The following is a 16,588-nucleotide window of genomic DNA, read 5'->3' as shown; positions in this document are numbered from 1 at the left end:
GAAAGAAAGAAAGAAAGAAAGAAAGAAAGAAAGAAAGAAAGAAAGAAGGAAAGAAAGAAAGAAAGAAAGAAAGAAAGAGAAAGGAAGGAAGGAAGGAAGGAAGGAAAGAAGGAAGGAAGGAAGGGAGGGAAGGAGGGAGGGAGGGAGGGACAGAGGGAGGGAGGAAGGAAGGAAGGAACAAAGAAATGCCCTTATTCATGTCAAAATTTCCAGTCTTGTAGCATATTGATCAACAAGCTTTTGCTAAGCACATACTATATACCTGGCACTATGTTAGGCTTTGGAGAGAAAAATACAAAGAATGAAATGATCCCTACTTCTAAGGAGCTTACATATTAGCATTTTTCAAGACTACTTTAAAATCAAGTGAATGAATCTGTAATAATTAAATCTTAGCAGAGATAGCTTTAATTCAAATTATGCTGTATAGACAATCACATCTTTGGCAAAACAGATGCCTGGTCTTGCAAATTTTCATTTATTGTTCATATTTGTTGTAAAGACAGAAGGAAATGCTTCAGTATCCTTTTTCTTATAATTTTTACTCACTGAAAACTGAAGACATACTTCAGTTCAATACATGGACCATAGGGCTATCCCAAGGCAGAATGGGCTGGGTCAATTATTAATAAGTTCCCCATTCATGGAGGCAGTCAGGTTGAAGCTAGAATGTTATTTTTGGGGATACTAGAGGGGGTTTATATATTAAACAGGGGTGGACTAGATCAGTGGGGGTCATTAATCCATAAATAAGGATCCCTGCAGCTTGCATACTGACTTAGTTTTAAAATGTAATGTTACCTATATTTTATAGTATTTTCATGTATTTTGTCAAATATTTCTCAATTACAGTTTAATTTGGTTCAAATCTCAGGGGAGCATGGGGGGGGGAGGGGCACATCACATTGTGTGTTCAACACCTCTCGACTAGGATGATCGGTTGTCTTCTTTCAGTTCCCAGATTCTATAGGTTATCTATTTTCATATTTGTGCCTTTTATTGTCCAACACAAGCACTTTAAAAAAAAACCCCAACCATCTCTTGTCTTACTAATCTATTGCCAATTATTTATTTTGAGTGGCACTTTAGAAACCCAACCTAAAACAGAAAAGGCAAGAAACGTGGGTATAAATGTTGCTTCATTCCTTACAGATTCTTAGGGAACTTTGCAGTTCAAGGGAACTCAGGTATTCGGTAATGAAAACAGGACAGAAGGTGACATTCAGTCCACCATAACTCTGAGCAGTTCCTGATAAATTCTGTGACTTATTTGATTCATTACTGCAGTTTATAGATTTGTGGAATTTTCATTTCTCTTTTACCCTCCCAGACACATAAAATTTCCTGTTTTGTAATAGGCACTCATTTCTCAGAAGGGTTTATTCAATATTGCCACTACTTACTATGACTGTAACTCTTAAGAGAAGAAAGAAAACTTCTTATCCAACCTGATGAACTAAGTACTTCATATTTTCTTTGGAGATACATGGCATCCCTAGAGCAATCTCACAAGCAAAAGTGTCCAAAAGATTATTGATGATGGTTTATTACCTTTAGCAGTGAATCCTAAACTGAGACCCAAGCTAATGAGAATACAGCATTTTCATTTTTTTATGAAGTTCAGATCAAAATACTTCAAGAACTATTCACTATCCTGACATTATTCTTTTATTTTTAATGTTCTGCAAGGTAGATAACAGGACTGCTTTTTGCAATTAAATAGGAAGTATTGGAATGTGTGCTTATCTTTGGGAGGTCCATTGAAAACATCTTGGGGACAAGGCCAGTAGCAGATAGGACAATAGGGATGAAATGTACCTCATCCTTTTACTGCAGGGTTTTGTTTCTTCCACTAGGTCTCTATTTTTTGCAACATACACAACCTCAAGGATATATCCCCAAATTTTATAATAAGGTACTGTAAACATCTCATAAAAGAAAAAGAAAAAAATTTCAGACTTCTCCTGTGGTAAAAAGGAAGGGCAAAAAATTTTATGGGGATGTTCCAGATAACTGAGGTGCTGCACTCCTAACCCCCAGGATGTGGAATGAATAACTATACTTTTGTTTACATTAGACAGATCCCATGGATTACCTGTTGTCAACCTTAACTGTTATTTTATGAAGGAAGTTCTCTTTATCCCAAAAGTATTTCTGCAAAATTTTAACCTGTTATAGTTAAGCTCTGAGAATATCTGTGAATTCTCTTCTACCTTCTTTCTTTTTGAATGGGTGTAATGGTAATGGGAATTTGAAGATCTTCCCTGCTCCTTGATAGGCTTAAGTGCATTTGAAGACCTTCCCTGATTTGAAAATATACTCTGCCCCCTAATAGGCTGAATGTGGTTATATGGAGCCTGTGGTGGGCGGCTTGTTTTTCAGGAATGCCCACATTTTGTTACTTTGTGATTGGGCAGTGGGTGATAAGGGTTGTGATGTTCTCTGACCCTGGAGAAGGTTTTATATATATACACCCTGAGTTGAGGTTTTGCTTTGGGGTTCACTCATGGGAAGAGCTGTGTGATTTGATCAGATGAGACTTTGGGCAGCCATTGAGCCCCCCTGGCTTTGAAACCCCAGATGTTGGTGGTTCCCTCTCTGGAAACTAACTAGGTATAGATGTAATGGTAAGATAGCTGGAAGCTCTGTCTGCTGGTCTGTTTCTCTGTCCAATATTTTTTTTTTCTGCTTGTAACTTCTGTTTGTATTCTCTGAAGTTCAGGGTGCTGAATTATTCCACTGAACTAGGTAAATGATATATGTTTGATTAAAGTAAGATTTTAACACCTTTTTGAGTTGCTTTCCTTTAGAAAAGCAGATCAGAGAACCTGTGCTAGCAGCCATCCTGGGTGTGTGCTAGGGTGCTTGCTGCTACAAAGTGGAAGTGTTCATCTTTGAATAGCTGACTTGAGGTCATGAGTTCTATGTTTCATTAACACTTTGTGGGTTATTGTTTAGATAAATTTTAGATCCATTGTCATTTTTTTCAACTGGACCAAAAAAATATTTTGACCCATACCACACAGGTGTTAATTAATATAAAAGTGCTCTTTTTATTAAGTTTTAATTTAAGGCTACCAGTTGTCTCATGACACACATGCTCTGTTTTCTCCTGGATGACCTAATGCGTCTTGGTGGAGAACACAAAGGTATTTGTGAGTATTATCAATTTGGCCTTAGGATTCAATCTCAAAGCTCTCAGCTTCAACTTTTTCTCGGTGCTCATTATAAATTTTACACTTATTAAATCTAAATTATACTTTGATATCACTGGAGAGAGTGAGATGAAATGTCTACTTAATGGGCTTTTCAGTGGAGCCCTATAACTTGCTGTCATCCCTGCACATCAAGTGATTAATAAGCTATTTTACTCCCATTTCCTCTTGGACTTGAATGTCATACTTGGTTCTATTCAGAAGTGATGCTAATGGATTTAATGCAATACCATATTTTATATTAATTGTTCGTCATTATTTTGTTGGTGGTATGTTTTAAATAGAGAACAGTTTTCCACATGGACAGCAAATACTCTTGCATTGTGACAAGACTTGGATCTATTTTATTTATTTGCAGTACATAATTAAGTCATGGATGTAGAACTAAGGGGAAGGCTTTGTGATAATCAGTAAAGGTGGTGTAAATGTTAAAACACTTCTGGGTAGCTTATTCAGTCATCCATGCCTAATTAATAATGACTTGATCTTTATGTCCATGAGATTACAGGGTTTAGCACATATTAGGAACTTAAATCATCATTGACTGACTAACTCTTTGCTCTTTAGTTGACATATAGCTTGCTTGTTTTTATGGATTTTTTGAGCAATGTAAACAGTCAGTGCTTTGTACACAAACATACAAATTTCCTTTATTTGAATGGGTCACTGATGTTCTAATCTTTAGTAATAAATATATGATACCTTCTTGTTAGTACATAGTAGGCACTTAGCAAATATTTATTGACTGTTTTATTTTAAATTTTTTGTCTTTTTGGAGAAGGGAAGTCAGGGCAATTGGGGTTAAGTGACGTGCCCAAGGTCACACAGCTAGTAAGTGTTAAATATCTGAGGTCAGATTTGAACTCAGGGTCCTCCTGACTCCAGGGCTGGTGCTCTATTCACTTTGCCACCTAGCTACCCACATATTTATTGACTGTTAAGAAATATGGGATTAGGTTTGAATAGAGATGAAACTGGTAAAGTACCTTGCTAGTAATATGTAGGCTCATTGGATCATAGATCTAGAACAGGAAGAGTCCTAGGAAGGACATTTAGTACAACCATATCATAAAAGAGGAAACAACTCAGAGAGTTTAATTGACTTGCCCAAGGCCCTACACAGAGTAAATAGCAAAGGGAAAATAAATGTTTGATTCCTGTCACATTTTAAGTCCTAACAGATTCCAAGTATTCTACCTCAATGCCTCTCCAGTGCAAAGTGTTTGGATCAGATATTGTATCTCTTATTTGATCCTGCTCCCTTCCCATTGTGTAGAGAACCTAGAATTTCAGCGACTCTGTCCCTCTTGATGTCATCATTCTGTTCCTGTGCCTGCAGTGGTCTTTGGCCACACAAAGACCCATCTTTACATCATTTTAGATGGCTTTCCACTCCTTTGTCATTTCCTCTATCCCACCCCAACATTAATGATAGGTTGGACTTTGAAAGAGTCCAAACTGTTTTTGTAATTATTATTATTAATACTTCTTCACTATTTGAAAATTTCCTCCTGTCTCCAGAAATATGTTAATGATGGTGTTTTTATCTCAAATTGATAGAATCAAAAACTAGATAATCTTAAGAGTTTCATGGGACTTTAGAAAGTCATTAATTCCAAACACTATGAAGTATTTAATTCAATTAAATTCAACACTTATTAAATGCCTACTGCGTGCAAGTTGCTCTGGTGGGAAATGGATACACATAAAAATAAAAACCAAAAAAAAATAGTCCTTGTCCACAAAAGGCTTCCATTTTATTGGAGGAGGGAAGCCATAAATCATAAACTCAGCAAGTGAATACAAGAAATTTTATGAAATTGAAGAACTGAAGAAATTAGGACATAGAACTTGAGCTGAATCTTAAACAAAGTTCATGGATTCTTAAAGTTATAAATTCTGAGAGGTAGAGATTAGGAGAGAATTCTTTCCAGATATGGGGAATGACTTCTAAAAATCTCTGAAATCAAAAGATGAAATGTCAAATTTGGGGAAAAGTCCAGCCTGACCACAAGGTAGAAGACTTGAAAGCAGAGTGGTATGAAATAAAATTGGAAAGGCAAATAGGACTCAGACTGTGGAGGGCACTGTGGTGCCCATGAAAATACACCAGGCTCAGCTGTTTTTATTTTTTCCTAGAGGCAATAGGGAGTCACTGAAGTCATCATGATAATAACTCACATATGATGCTGTAGGATACACAAAGTACTTTCCTTACAGTCACCCCATTGTATCAGCAAGCACCCTACCATCTCCAGGGTGGCTGCCAACACAGGTTCTTAGATCTGCTTTGTTAAAGGAAAGGAATTCAAAATGGGTAAACAAGCTTACTTTAATCAGTCAAATATGTATCATTTACCTAGTTCAGGGGAAAAAGGTCAGCACCCTGAACTTCAGAGTATACAGACAGAATTATCAAGACAGAGAAACAGATCAAGTAGACAGGTTTCCAAACTGTCCAACCATTACATCCATACCAAATCAACATCTGGGTTTTTCAAAGCCAGGGGGTTCTCAACAACGGCTTCCCAGAGTCTCATCTGATCAAATCATACAACACTTCTCAAAGTGAGCCCCAATGCAAAGCCTCACATCAGGGATTATATAGCCTTCTCCTGGGTCAGAGAATGTAACCACCCTCTTGACCCACTGCCCAATTACACAGCATCAAGGTGTGGGAATTCCTGAAAACCAAGCCTCCTGCCACAGGCTCCATGTGACCACATTCAGCCTATTAGGAGACAGAGTATATTTTCAAATCAAGGAAGTTTCTAAGAGTCTCTTAAGCCTATTAAAGGGCCTAAGGGCAGGAAAGATCTTTAAATTTGCATTTCCATTACACCCATGAAATTGGTAGTACAAGAATTTTGCAGAATAGCAAATGTTTGCTGAGGAAAGTGATATAACTTGCCCAGGTTGGCACAACCATTAAGTGTTGGAGTCAAGATTTGAGACCATATCTTTCCTGATACATTGTCCAGTGATGTTCCCAGAAGAGTAATAGTAGCTATAGATTCTAGAAAAATGCATAAAATAAAAAAAAGATAAGGGGAATCTGTGTGCCATATTAAAAAGGATATTGGATTTGGAGAAAGAGGACCTAGGTTCAAATCCTGACTAGGTTACTTCTGGGCATCAGATTCTTCATACATAAAACAAATAGACTAGATGAACTTTTAGGGGGTGTGATGGAGACATAGAACAAATAGGACACTTTTAAAAAAGAAAATGTATATATATTTATTTGACAAATTCCATATAACAATTTACTATTTACATAGAGGGTCATTTTTATTTTATGTATATTTAAATGTTTTGTTGATGGTTACCACTATTGGAATGAAAAGAGAACTACTACAAGTAATAATCCTGCCCATAATAGCCTCAACAAATGGTCATACTACCTCCATTTGGATGCCTCCAGGGATGCCTTGTTTCCTGAGGCAGCCCATTTTATTTTGGAAAAGCTCTAATTGTTAGGAAGTCTTTGTTGTATTGAATGAAATTTATCTCCTGTAATCTTGACCCAAAATGGGCCATAGTCTTGTCCTCTTGGGCCAACCAGACCAAGTCCAATCCTTCTATATAACTGCCCTTTGAAGACAGTAAACCTGTCCCCTTGAGGTCTTCTCTTTTCTAGTCTGGATATTCTCAGTTCCTTCAAGAGATTCTCATGTGGCATGCTTCATGTCCCTTCACCATTCTGGTCCTGTTCCTATGGCCAAGCTTCAGGTTGTTGATGTTTTCTTTGAATCATGGTGCCAAGATTCCACACTAGTTTGAGTGTGGTTGGTCGATCTATCATCTTCTGATTTCATTAAAGCAGCATTGGCATTATGGCTGCTACGTCACACAATGGTTCATATTACATACTGGGACTGTCAAAATTCCTTGGTCTTTTTCATGTGATGTGTTTGCTAGCCACATTTTTTCACTCTCTCTCCCCACCCTCCCACTTGGATAGATAGGCTGGTTATTCTTAATCAAAGGAAAGACTTTTGCATTTATCCCTATTCTATTTTACCTCATTAGATTTAAACCATTGTTTCATCCTGAAGAAATATTTTTGTATGCCAGTTCTGGCATTCACTATATTAGCCACCTTCCTGGCTTCAAGTCATCTGCAAATTTAATAAGATTCCCATCTTATAACTTCATTCTAGTCACTAATTAAAAAAAAAAGTTCCATATTGTCTCCAAGATAAATTGCAAACTCCTCAGTTTGGCATTTAAATCCCTTCACAATCTGTCTCTAACCTACCTTTGCAGACTTCAAATACTCTATGTTTTAGTTAAACTGGCCCTCTTTCTGTACCTAGCACTCTGTACTCCATCATCCTTTGCCTTTCCCTAGACTGTTCCCTATGCCTCCCTTCTCACAGCTATCTCTCAGTTTTTTCAGCTTCTTTTCATGCCTCAGCCCATGTGTTGCCACTTATGGGAAGCCTTTCCTGACCTCTCCCTTTTAATTCCCTCCTCCCCCCAAAAGCTCATGTATATATGTGAGTATTTATCTGTACACATGTATATATCCATGTAAGCACACCTAGGTCCCAATTAGTGCAAATAATGAATTCCCCAAAGTGGTTTCATGTATTCAAATTTACACTATTTGAAGTTATAATTATGTAAAATATGTAATTCATTCCAGCTCAATGGATAAATATCCAGTGTATATTCGACTAATATGGCCAATTCATGGAATTCAGTATTCAAATGAATTGGGACCTTGATGCATTTATTTGGGCACATGTTGCATATCCTAGGAGGATGGAAGCTCATTGAGAGTGTAAAGGGTTTTTTGTTACTATTTTTGTGCTGCTAGTGCCTAGACAAATGCATGGTGTGTAACAGGAGCTTTTTAAATGTTTTCTGAATTGAATTAGTAGAAAAGAATACAGGTCAGAGATCTGGGATGGGTTGCTAGAGACCACACATCAAGTTGACATTTAGTAACAATTTTTAGGTCTGGTCATTCATCCCACATTTATTATCTTGTCCTCAAAAAAACTCAAGGTTTTTTGAGAATATTTTAAAATGCCTTCCTGAAACCCATGTATACTGCATCTGTGGTATTCCTCTTATCTACTAGTCAAGTAATCCTTGACAAACAGGAAATGAGGTTAGATGGCTTGCTGACATAATTTCATTTTAATGAGTCTGATAGCGGCTTTCAGAAATCACTGCTTCCCTTTCCCAGTGCCCACAAGCAACATTTTAGAGCCCCCCCCCCCACTGAATTTACACAAGTTCATAGACATATAGTTTGAATAAATAACCTTCTTCCCCTTTCTGAATATCAGTATGTTTGCCTATATCCATCTCCCATAGTCCCTCTCCCATTCCCCATGATTTTTTCCTACTCGATTCTTAATCCCTTGCAGCTTGCTTTTAGCCCCACTGAGCAACTGAAACTATTTTCTCTAAGGTCACCAATGATCTCTTCATTGCTAAATCCAGTGGCTTCCCACCCTCCCCCCCTTGGAATTCATATTATTTGACTTCTCTGTAGCTCTTTGCATTGTTGACTACCTACTGCTCCTGGACACTCTTTCCTCCCTTGGATTCTGTGACACCATTCCTTTTGGTCTCCTCTTACCTGTCCAATTGTTCCTACTCAGTATTTTTTTCCCTAAATTACCATTGTCTTCCCACTTGTAAAGTTTAGGCATCCCCAAAGGCACTATAGTTGTTCCTCTTTTCTTCTCTTTCTATACTCTCACCCTCAATGATCTCTTAGCTCCCATGGGTACAATCATTGTCTCTATCTAGATGATTCTATATAGCTGTCTCTATTCTCTTTTCGGAGCTCTAATTTTTGATTACTAACTAGTCACTAGAAATTTCCCCTTGAATTTTCCAACAATATTTAAAGCTCAACATGCCAAAAATGACATTTATTATCTTCTCCCTCCCACTTCTTACCTGCAAAAGCAAAAAAAAAAAAAAAACCACAAAAACCCAAACAAACAAACTCCAAACAGAAACAAAATTTCTCACCCATTCTCTAAACTTTTTTCTTTTTGTTGAGGGCAATACTGTCTTTCCAGGTGTCATAATCTTGGAGTCACCTTTCCTCTCCTTAGCCCTGTTATCCAAGCAATTGCCAAGTTTTGCCAGTTCTAACTCCCTAACACCTCTCATATCCATTCTTTTCTCTCCACTCACATGGCCTATTAATACCTACTTGAGTCTCTCAACACCCACCCCTTATTGAATTACTGCTATTGCCTCCTAATTGACCTCCCTGCTTCCACTCTCTTCCCTTTCCAAGCTATCATTTATACAACTGACAGATATTCCAAAAACACAGATCTAATCATGTTACTATTTTTTTTTATTTTTTTAGATCATTTATTTCTTCTGCCTTTGGGGCACCTCCTTCCCTCTGACTGGAGGGCAGAGACCTGTCCTCCCAGAACCTCCATTTAAGAAGGGAGCCCAGGTCAGCCATGTCTTCATTTCCCAACAGCCTGCACTACTTTGGATTCTCCATAATGCCTCCTCCTCATTCCTTTTATATTTCCTTGTGCATGTTGCCTTCCATTAGACTATAAACTTCTATCACTATAAACTTCCATTAGACTATAAACTCCTTAAGGGTAAGGATAGTCTTTCACCTTTATCTCCCCTATGCCTAACTTGGGGCATGACACCTGGTAGGCACTTAGTAAAGGTTTATTGACTGACTGTCTGACTCACTGTCTGACTGAATAGCTTCTAGAAAAACAATATAAAATCCTCAGTCTGACTTATGAAAGAATTCAGGGGTTCTATGAAGCAAAGATGTGATGAGATAATTCTCTAGGCATGGTGGACAACTTGAGCAAAGGCATAGAGATGGGAAATGGAATGCTGTATATGGGAAACATTAAACAGGCCAGTTTGGGCAGAATGAAGGAAAGTAATATGCAATAAACTCAGGAAGGTAGGTTGGGAGCCAGATTTTGAAGGGCTTTAAAAGTCAAACAGAAGAGTTTGTATATGATTTTAAAGATAAGATGGAGTCACTAGAGCATGTCCTTCCTCCTCATCTACGCCTCTTAGTATTCCTAGCTTCCTTTATAGCACAGCTCAAGAGCTACCTCTTACATGTGGCCTTTTCTAATCTTCCCTGTTATTGAACTCTTTGTCTTGGAATTATTCTGTATTAAATTGTGTGCACTATTTTTTTTTTTTACTTATACGTGTACATCTTGTATCCTTCTTATAAAATGTAAGCTTCTCAAGGTCAGGGAATGGTTCAGTTCATCTTTCTATTACTAGTCCCTAGCACAGAGCCTTGCTCAAATTAGGTGCTTAATTTACACTTATTGAATCAAAATGAATTTTTGAATCCAAAGATCACTAGCAGCAGCTCAGCGATCTGTCCTGCACACTCTTTTTAGAACCCTCTAATGTAGTTCCTCTGGGTTTGCAATAATTTATGGCAGATGAGTGCTCTTTCTATTTCCCTTGGTATTCACTTCTATCTAAATCATTCTTGTTCTATCCCTTTGAAGCTTGCTTTCCTCATTAGAAAAATAAAAGAAGTAAAAAAGGAAATGAATAGTTTTTTCTCTGTCATCTGTTATCATTGTTCCATCAATTCTAAGCTGTTATCTTAGCCATTCCTTGTTCTTCTTGCTTTCAATCTAGCTGATTAAGGGTCCTGTCGGCATCCCTTATCATTTGTTGCCAGCCTTGTCTCCTTCTAGAGTGAAGCTTCCCAACTCTATTCCTCAGTAATGTGCCAATCTACTTGATTCATTTTCTGTTACTTGTTCTTGCTTCTACATTTTTATATGCTTTTTAAAAATCTGAGCTCATAGAAGAGATCCCTGTTTTTCCCCTTTAGATACTTCCCTCCCTTTTCTTCCTCATTTATGTTTAGATCATTAGAATTTCATCCACATGGGGTAGCTAGGTGGCACAGTGAATAGAGCACAGGCCCTGGAGTCAGGGGGACCTGAGTTCAAATCCAGCTTCAGACACTTGACACAAAAACTAGCCATGTGACCTTGGGCAAGTCACTTAACCCCAATTGCCCTCCAAAAAAGCAAAAAAAAAAAAAAGAATTTCACCCATGAGAACTGCCCTATTGCTCAGGTACCAATTTACCTTTTAGAATCTCAGTACCATTAATCCCACTTACATTTCCAATTTGACTCTTTTGAAATCTATGGGATAGAATAAATTTACTGGGACTAAGTGACTGAAGGCACAGGAGTCTCTCCTTAGATTTGAGGGTTGTTAAATTCACATGATCATTTTCTCTTAAGGTTCTCACTCCTTCCATTTCATCCCCAAGCTACTTGTTAGTTAGAATAGCAATCCTTAGTATTTCCTATAAATGACAAAATTATCAGAAAAGCAAGGCAAAAATCTATCAATTCTGAACAACAGAGAGAAAGCAGAGTGGTATAATAGAAGGATCAATGGATTTAGATTCAAAGACCTTGAATTCAGATCTAATTATTCTATTTACTGCTCCCTGTCCTCTAATTCATTTGTTGGGTATACCTATAACTTTATCACTTTTGTTTCTCTCTCCTTTAATCTTCACCTGAATACTCTCTATGATCTTTCTTTTCTCAGGTTCATGGGTTTCCATATAGGTATACATATTTACATACAAGATTACTCAGTCTACCCCTTGTATTCAGTCTTTCTCCTAAATATACAGATGAGTAAGTTAGAAATTGTAGAAAGAGCCTGGGTTCGAATCCTACTTCAAATAATTAATACAGGTGTGACAATAGGCCTCAGTTTCCTCATATATAAAATGTGAGGGGTGGGAAGCATCAAATGGTCTCTTAGGTCCCTTCCACCTCTCATCCTTACCTACCTAAATAAGAAGAAGAAATAAGTAAATGGCAAATATTTCTAAGGTAGAGTATAAGGGGTAAACTTGGTGGTCACAGCTCAGGATGAAGCAAATTAATCACACAGAAGTCAAACATACAAACTTAAAATCTGTGGCTAACTAGAGCCCTAGCTCCTAAGGCCATCTTAACAATACATTTGAGCACATATGTGCATGCATATGCATGGATGTATATATATATAGTTAAGGCATTTTATGTAAAGAAGTTCTTTGGATTTGCATGCTGTCTTTCTTCCAAAGTCTTCAGGCTATTTTAGAAGTTTCAGTCTATTTTAGAAACTGTATCTCTCTATTCTATAATTGTCCTGGTTTTTGTTATGATCCCGCCTCCTTCAAAATGCTTTCACAGAAAATTGATTTCCTTCTAAAAATATGGCCCAATACCAGGAATGGATACAGAAAACTGAGCTGATGGTCATTGTCAACAAGAGAAAGAAATGTTATGAATTTTCAACACATTGTGTAACCTGACCTTTCTGGAATGATGAATAGTTTCCAAGGTTAGAAAGAGTCCTGCAGCACACTTGTGAACCACAGATCACAACCATGAACTTTGTGGAGACATTGGCCACAGCTACATTAACTATAAACGATTCAAATAAGACCAACACACTTTGTTCAGTTTGCTGTAACTAGTCTTAGATAAAGGTGCAGTGGGGATATGGGGAAGAGTGGTTATGTCGTCTCATTCATGCCCTGATTCCTTAATTGAATCATGCAACGTTTAGCTCATGCTTAGTATTTGCAAGGCACTCTGCTTGTTACCGATGATACAATGATGTGAAATGAAAAAAAACTGGAGCTTTTGAGGTGTATACATTTTAATGGAGATGGGGTGAACATGACAGGAACAAAGATAAATATAATACAAAGTAAAAGAGAAATCTGGAAAAATTTGAAGATAGAAAACTTTCAATGAGGGGGATTAAGGAAGGATAACAGAGGAGGGAAAACAACTGAGCCTTACAGGAAAAGACTGGTCTCTTCCTCTTACTGACTCATTCCTCCCAATACCTCTATTTTAAAGAAAATGCGGGCCAGGCATATCATTATTCCTCTCCAGGCTATACTCTAAACCTTCCAGACTTTCTCTATGATATCTCCCTGTCCTAAACCACCCCTGCTTTGCAGCATTAAAAAAAAAAATCTGTTGTCTTCCCCCATTAGAATATAAACTCCTTGAGGTCAGGGATTTTACTTGTATTTGTATTTCTAGCACTTAGCACAGTGCCTGGCACATAATAAATGCTTATTAAATACTAACTTGACTCCAAGAGTTGATAATTTACTCACAGGGTGAAGGAAGCTTGTGGTATGGCATGTATACAAATAAATATAAAAGGCACTTTGTTGAAGCAGAGACTTTCAACAACTGGGGGCCCCAGAAAAAGTGAAACAAGTCCCTTGCTTGATTCAATAAACATTATATGTCTACTGTGTGAAGAGATGCAAAGTTTAGATAAAACATAGTCTCTGTCCTCATGGAGCTTATAGTTAGATAAGAGATATGAAAATAGCTAGTCACTCTTCCATCTATTAAAAACAAGTAAATGAATACATGCTGTCAGATAGTCTTTCTCTATTAAGAATGAGGTTTTCATTTTTTAAAACTCACTAGTTCTGTAGCTGGGAAAGATGAATTTTACACTTTATGGTGCTAATTGTCAAGTCTATTTTTACATTTGCAACGCAGCTGCAGTGAAGTTACACAATTAGCCTGAAGCTCTCTTTGACCAGCAAACATTCTCCTTCGCTTTAAGGAACTTCTTGGCAGAATAGAAAGGGAGGTAGAGGCCAGACTGTGGGATGAGAGCCCCCACACTCTCATCTCAAATAGCCATGTGACAGATACTTAGAATTCCTGCCTAACCTATCACATTTCACGGAGTATCTTTGATAGCAAAAACAGGAGTGGTGTTTACTCTTATGGCTATCCTATCACACTATTGATTCATGTTGAGCTTGAATTCTACTGAAGACCCCACATCTTTTTTCAAACTAATTATAGATTAGCTAGCCCCCATTTATGCACCTGTTTTTTTTATTCAAATGTAGGACTTAAAATTTATCCCTATTAAGTTTCATCTTAATAGATTTATCCCATAGTTCTAACCTGCCAAACTCTTTTTGGATCCTGACAGTTATCTGAGATATATTTTATCAGGTTTTTTTTTGCATCATTTGAAAATTTGAAATGCATAACACCTGTGGCTTCATCCAAGTCATTGATTAAGATGTTGAATGACACAGGACCAAATAAAGATCCCTGTGGTACACTGATGGAGACTTCACTGACATTGATTCATTAATGATATGACCCAGCGGCATGCTGTAAAAGTGAAGGGATACCTTAATTATCTGACATCTGCTGTACCTCTCTCCTGCCAAAAACTGAGCAGCTAATAATTTCTTGACTTGTCTTAATGATAATTTCATTTTAAGGTGGAAGAGGAATTTTTTTTCTGGACCTGACTTTTACTATCATGGCGGAATAAATTGCTGGTATAGAAATGATAGGTAACTTCAATCAATCAAAAAATGTTTATTAAGCACCATCTATGTGCAGACTCTATGATAGGTACTGTAATTGCCTATCAAAAGTAAAGCAAACAAAAATATGACAGCAAAACCACCAAAGAGCTTACCTTTGTATAAGGGATGCAATACATATTAGGAAGTGGTAGCCAGGGAAGTGTTTTCTTCTAAGCAAATTACAAGATGATAGAGGAACCAAATGGCTGTATACTGTAGAAATATTATGATATTTCTTCTGTCCATTTTCTTTTTCTAATGAGAATGATTGGATTTCCAAGGACAGAACATAAATGGTCAAAGGGAATTGATGCCTAAGATAAATAAGAAGATAGTAAGAAACTATCTACTGCCCTTGAAGAATTATGTCCTTATTTGAAAGAAATGGCAAATGTGATCACTAAGTCATTATCAATGATCTTTGAAAGATTATGGAGAATGGGAGAGGAGGGACAAATAACAGTTTTCATACTAAACATTCCTTCTGACATATTCCTTAACTTCTACTTGCATTTGTGGGTTGATCCTAAGAAAGCAGCTGCTAGCTCAAGTTCTAGGGATAACCTTGTGGGTGGTAACTCCTGCTAATGGAGCCCACAAGTCCCCAATAAATTGCTTCCCATTAAGAAGAGTCAGTAGATTTAATATAATTTGAACAAAAGCATTTACCAAGGTCGTATAGTGAGAATAGTTGGTTCAAACATTTTCCCCCAAAGCCTGGGGTGAAATTTCCCACAAATACACATTGTCTGTGGGACAATGAAAAACTTAAAAGTATATTAAGAATGAATGGCAAATGTAGGATGCATATGTGGCAAAGAGGACCTGGAAGTTCTTTCTATCTTCACCAGGTCCTCATGTGACTTTTCTTGGCTGCAGAATCTCTACTGGATGCTTCATTCAACTGGACCCCAGGGACTGCTTTCTTTTTGAGTTCTTTTTGGAACCATGAATGGTCATTGTAACTATCATAGTTCTTAAAGCTTTCAAAGTTATTTTGTAAAGGTTGTTATTGTATAAATCATTCTCCTTGTTCTGCCCATTTAATTCTTCATCAGTTAAAAAAGTTCTCAAAGTTGTTCATTTTTATAATACTGACAATATGGTATTAATTGTTCTCCGGGTTCTGCTTTCTTCACTTTTTATCAATTCACATGTCTTTCCATGTCTTTTTAAAATCATGTTTCTTCATTTCTTATACAGTAATACTACTCTTTCACATTCACATGCTACAACTAGTTTGGTCATTCTTCAATTGAAAGGCAATTATGTCCTTAGCTTCCAGGTTGCTGTTTTTTTCCTACCGTGAAAAAACTGCTATGAATATTTTCATACGTGAAAGACCTTTTCCTCTTTCTTTGATCTCTTTTGGGTAAAGGCCTAGCAGTGGTATAACTGGTTCAAAGGGCTCACATTCTGTAGTAATGTTTTCTGTATAATTCCAAACTGCTTTCCAAAATGGCTATACCATTCACAGGTCCACTGATAGAGCACCAATATGCCTGTTTTCCCACAGTCCTTCCAACATTTATAATTTTCCTTTTTTTTGTTATTTTTGCCATTCTTATAGGTATGAGGTAGAATATTAGAATTGTTTTAATTTGCCCTTCTCTAATTGGTAGGGATTTGTATTTTTTCAATATGGTAATAGATTTCCTAGATTTCTTCCCCTGAGAACTGTCTTTATATTCTTAGACTATTTATCAATTGGAGAATGACTCTTATTCTTATAAATTTTAATCCATTTCTAATGTATCTTGGAAATAAGACTGTTTTAAAAGATACTTGCAGTAAAGATTCCCACCCCCAGTTATATGCTTGTCCTAAGTGATGAAAAAATACAAATAGGAGTAAAAAGAGAATCTCTATTCTCAAGAAGCCAACTTTATTATGGAGAAAGACAGCACATAAAAGAAAGCTGTAGTGTGTGTGTGTGTGTGTGTGTGTGTGTGTGTGTGTGTGTGTGTGTGTGTGT

Source organism: Petaurus breviceps, unplaced genomic scaffold (assembly GCF_028583685.1).
Source record: "Petaurus breviceps papuanus isolate PSGF00001 unplaced genomic scaffold, PetGlider_PUasm1.0 91133, whole genome shotgun sequence".
In the NCBI taxonomy this organism is placed as follows: Eukaryota; Metazoa; Chordata; class Mammalia; order Diprotodontia; family Petauridae; genus Petaurus; species Petaurus breviceps.
Note: the sequence above shows the minus strand (reverse complement) of the source record.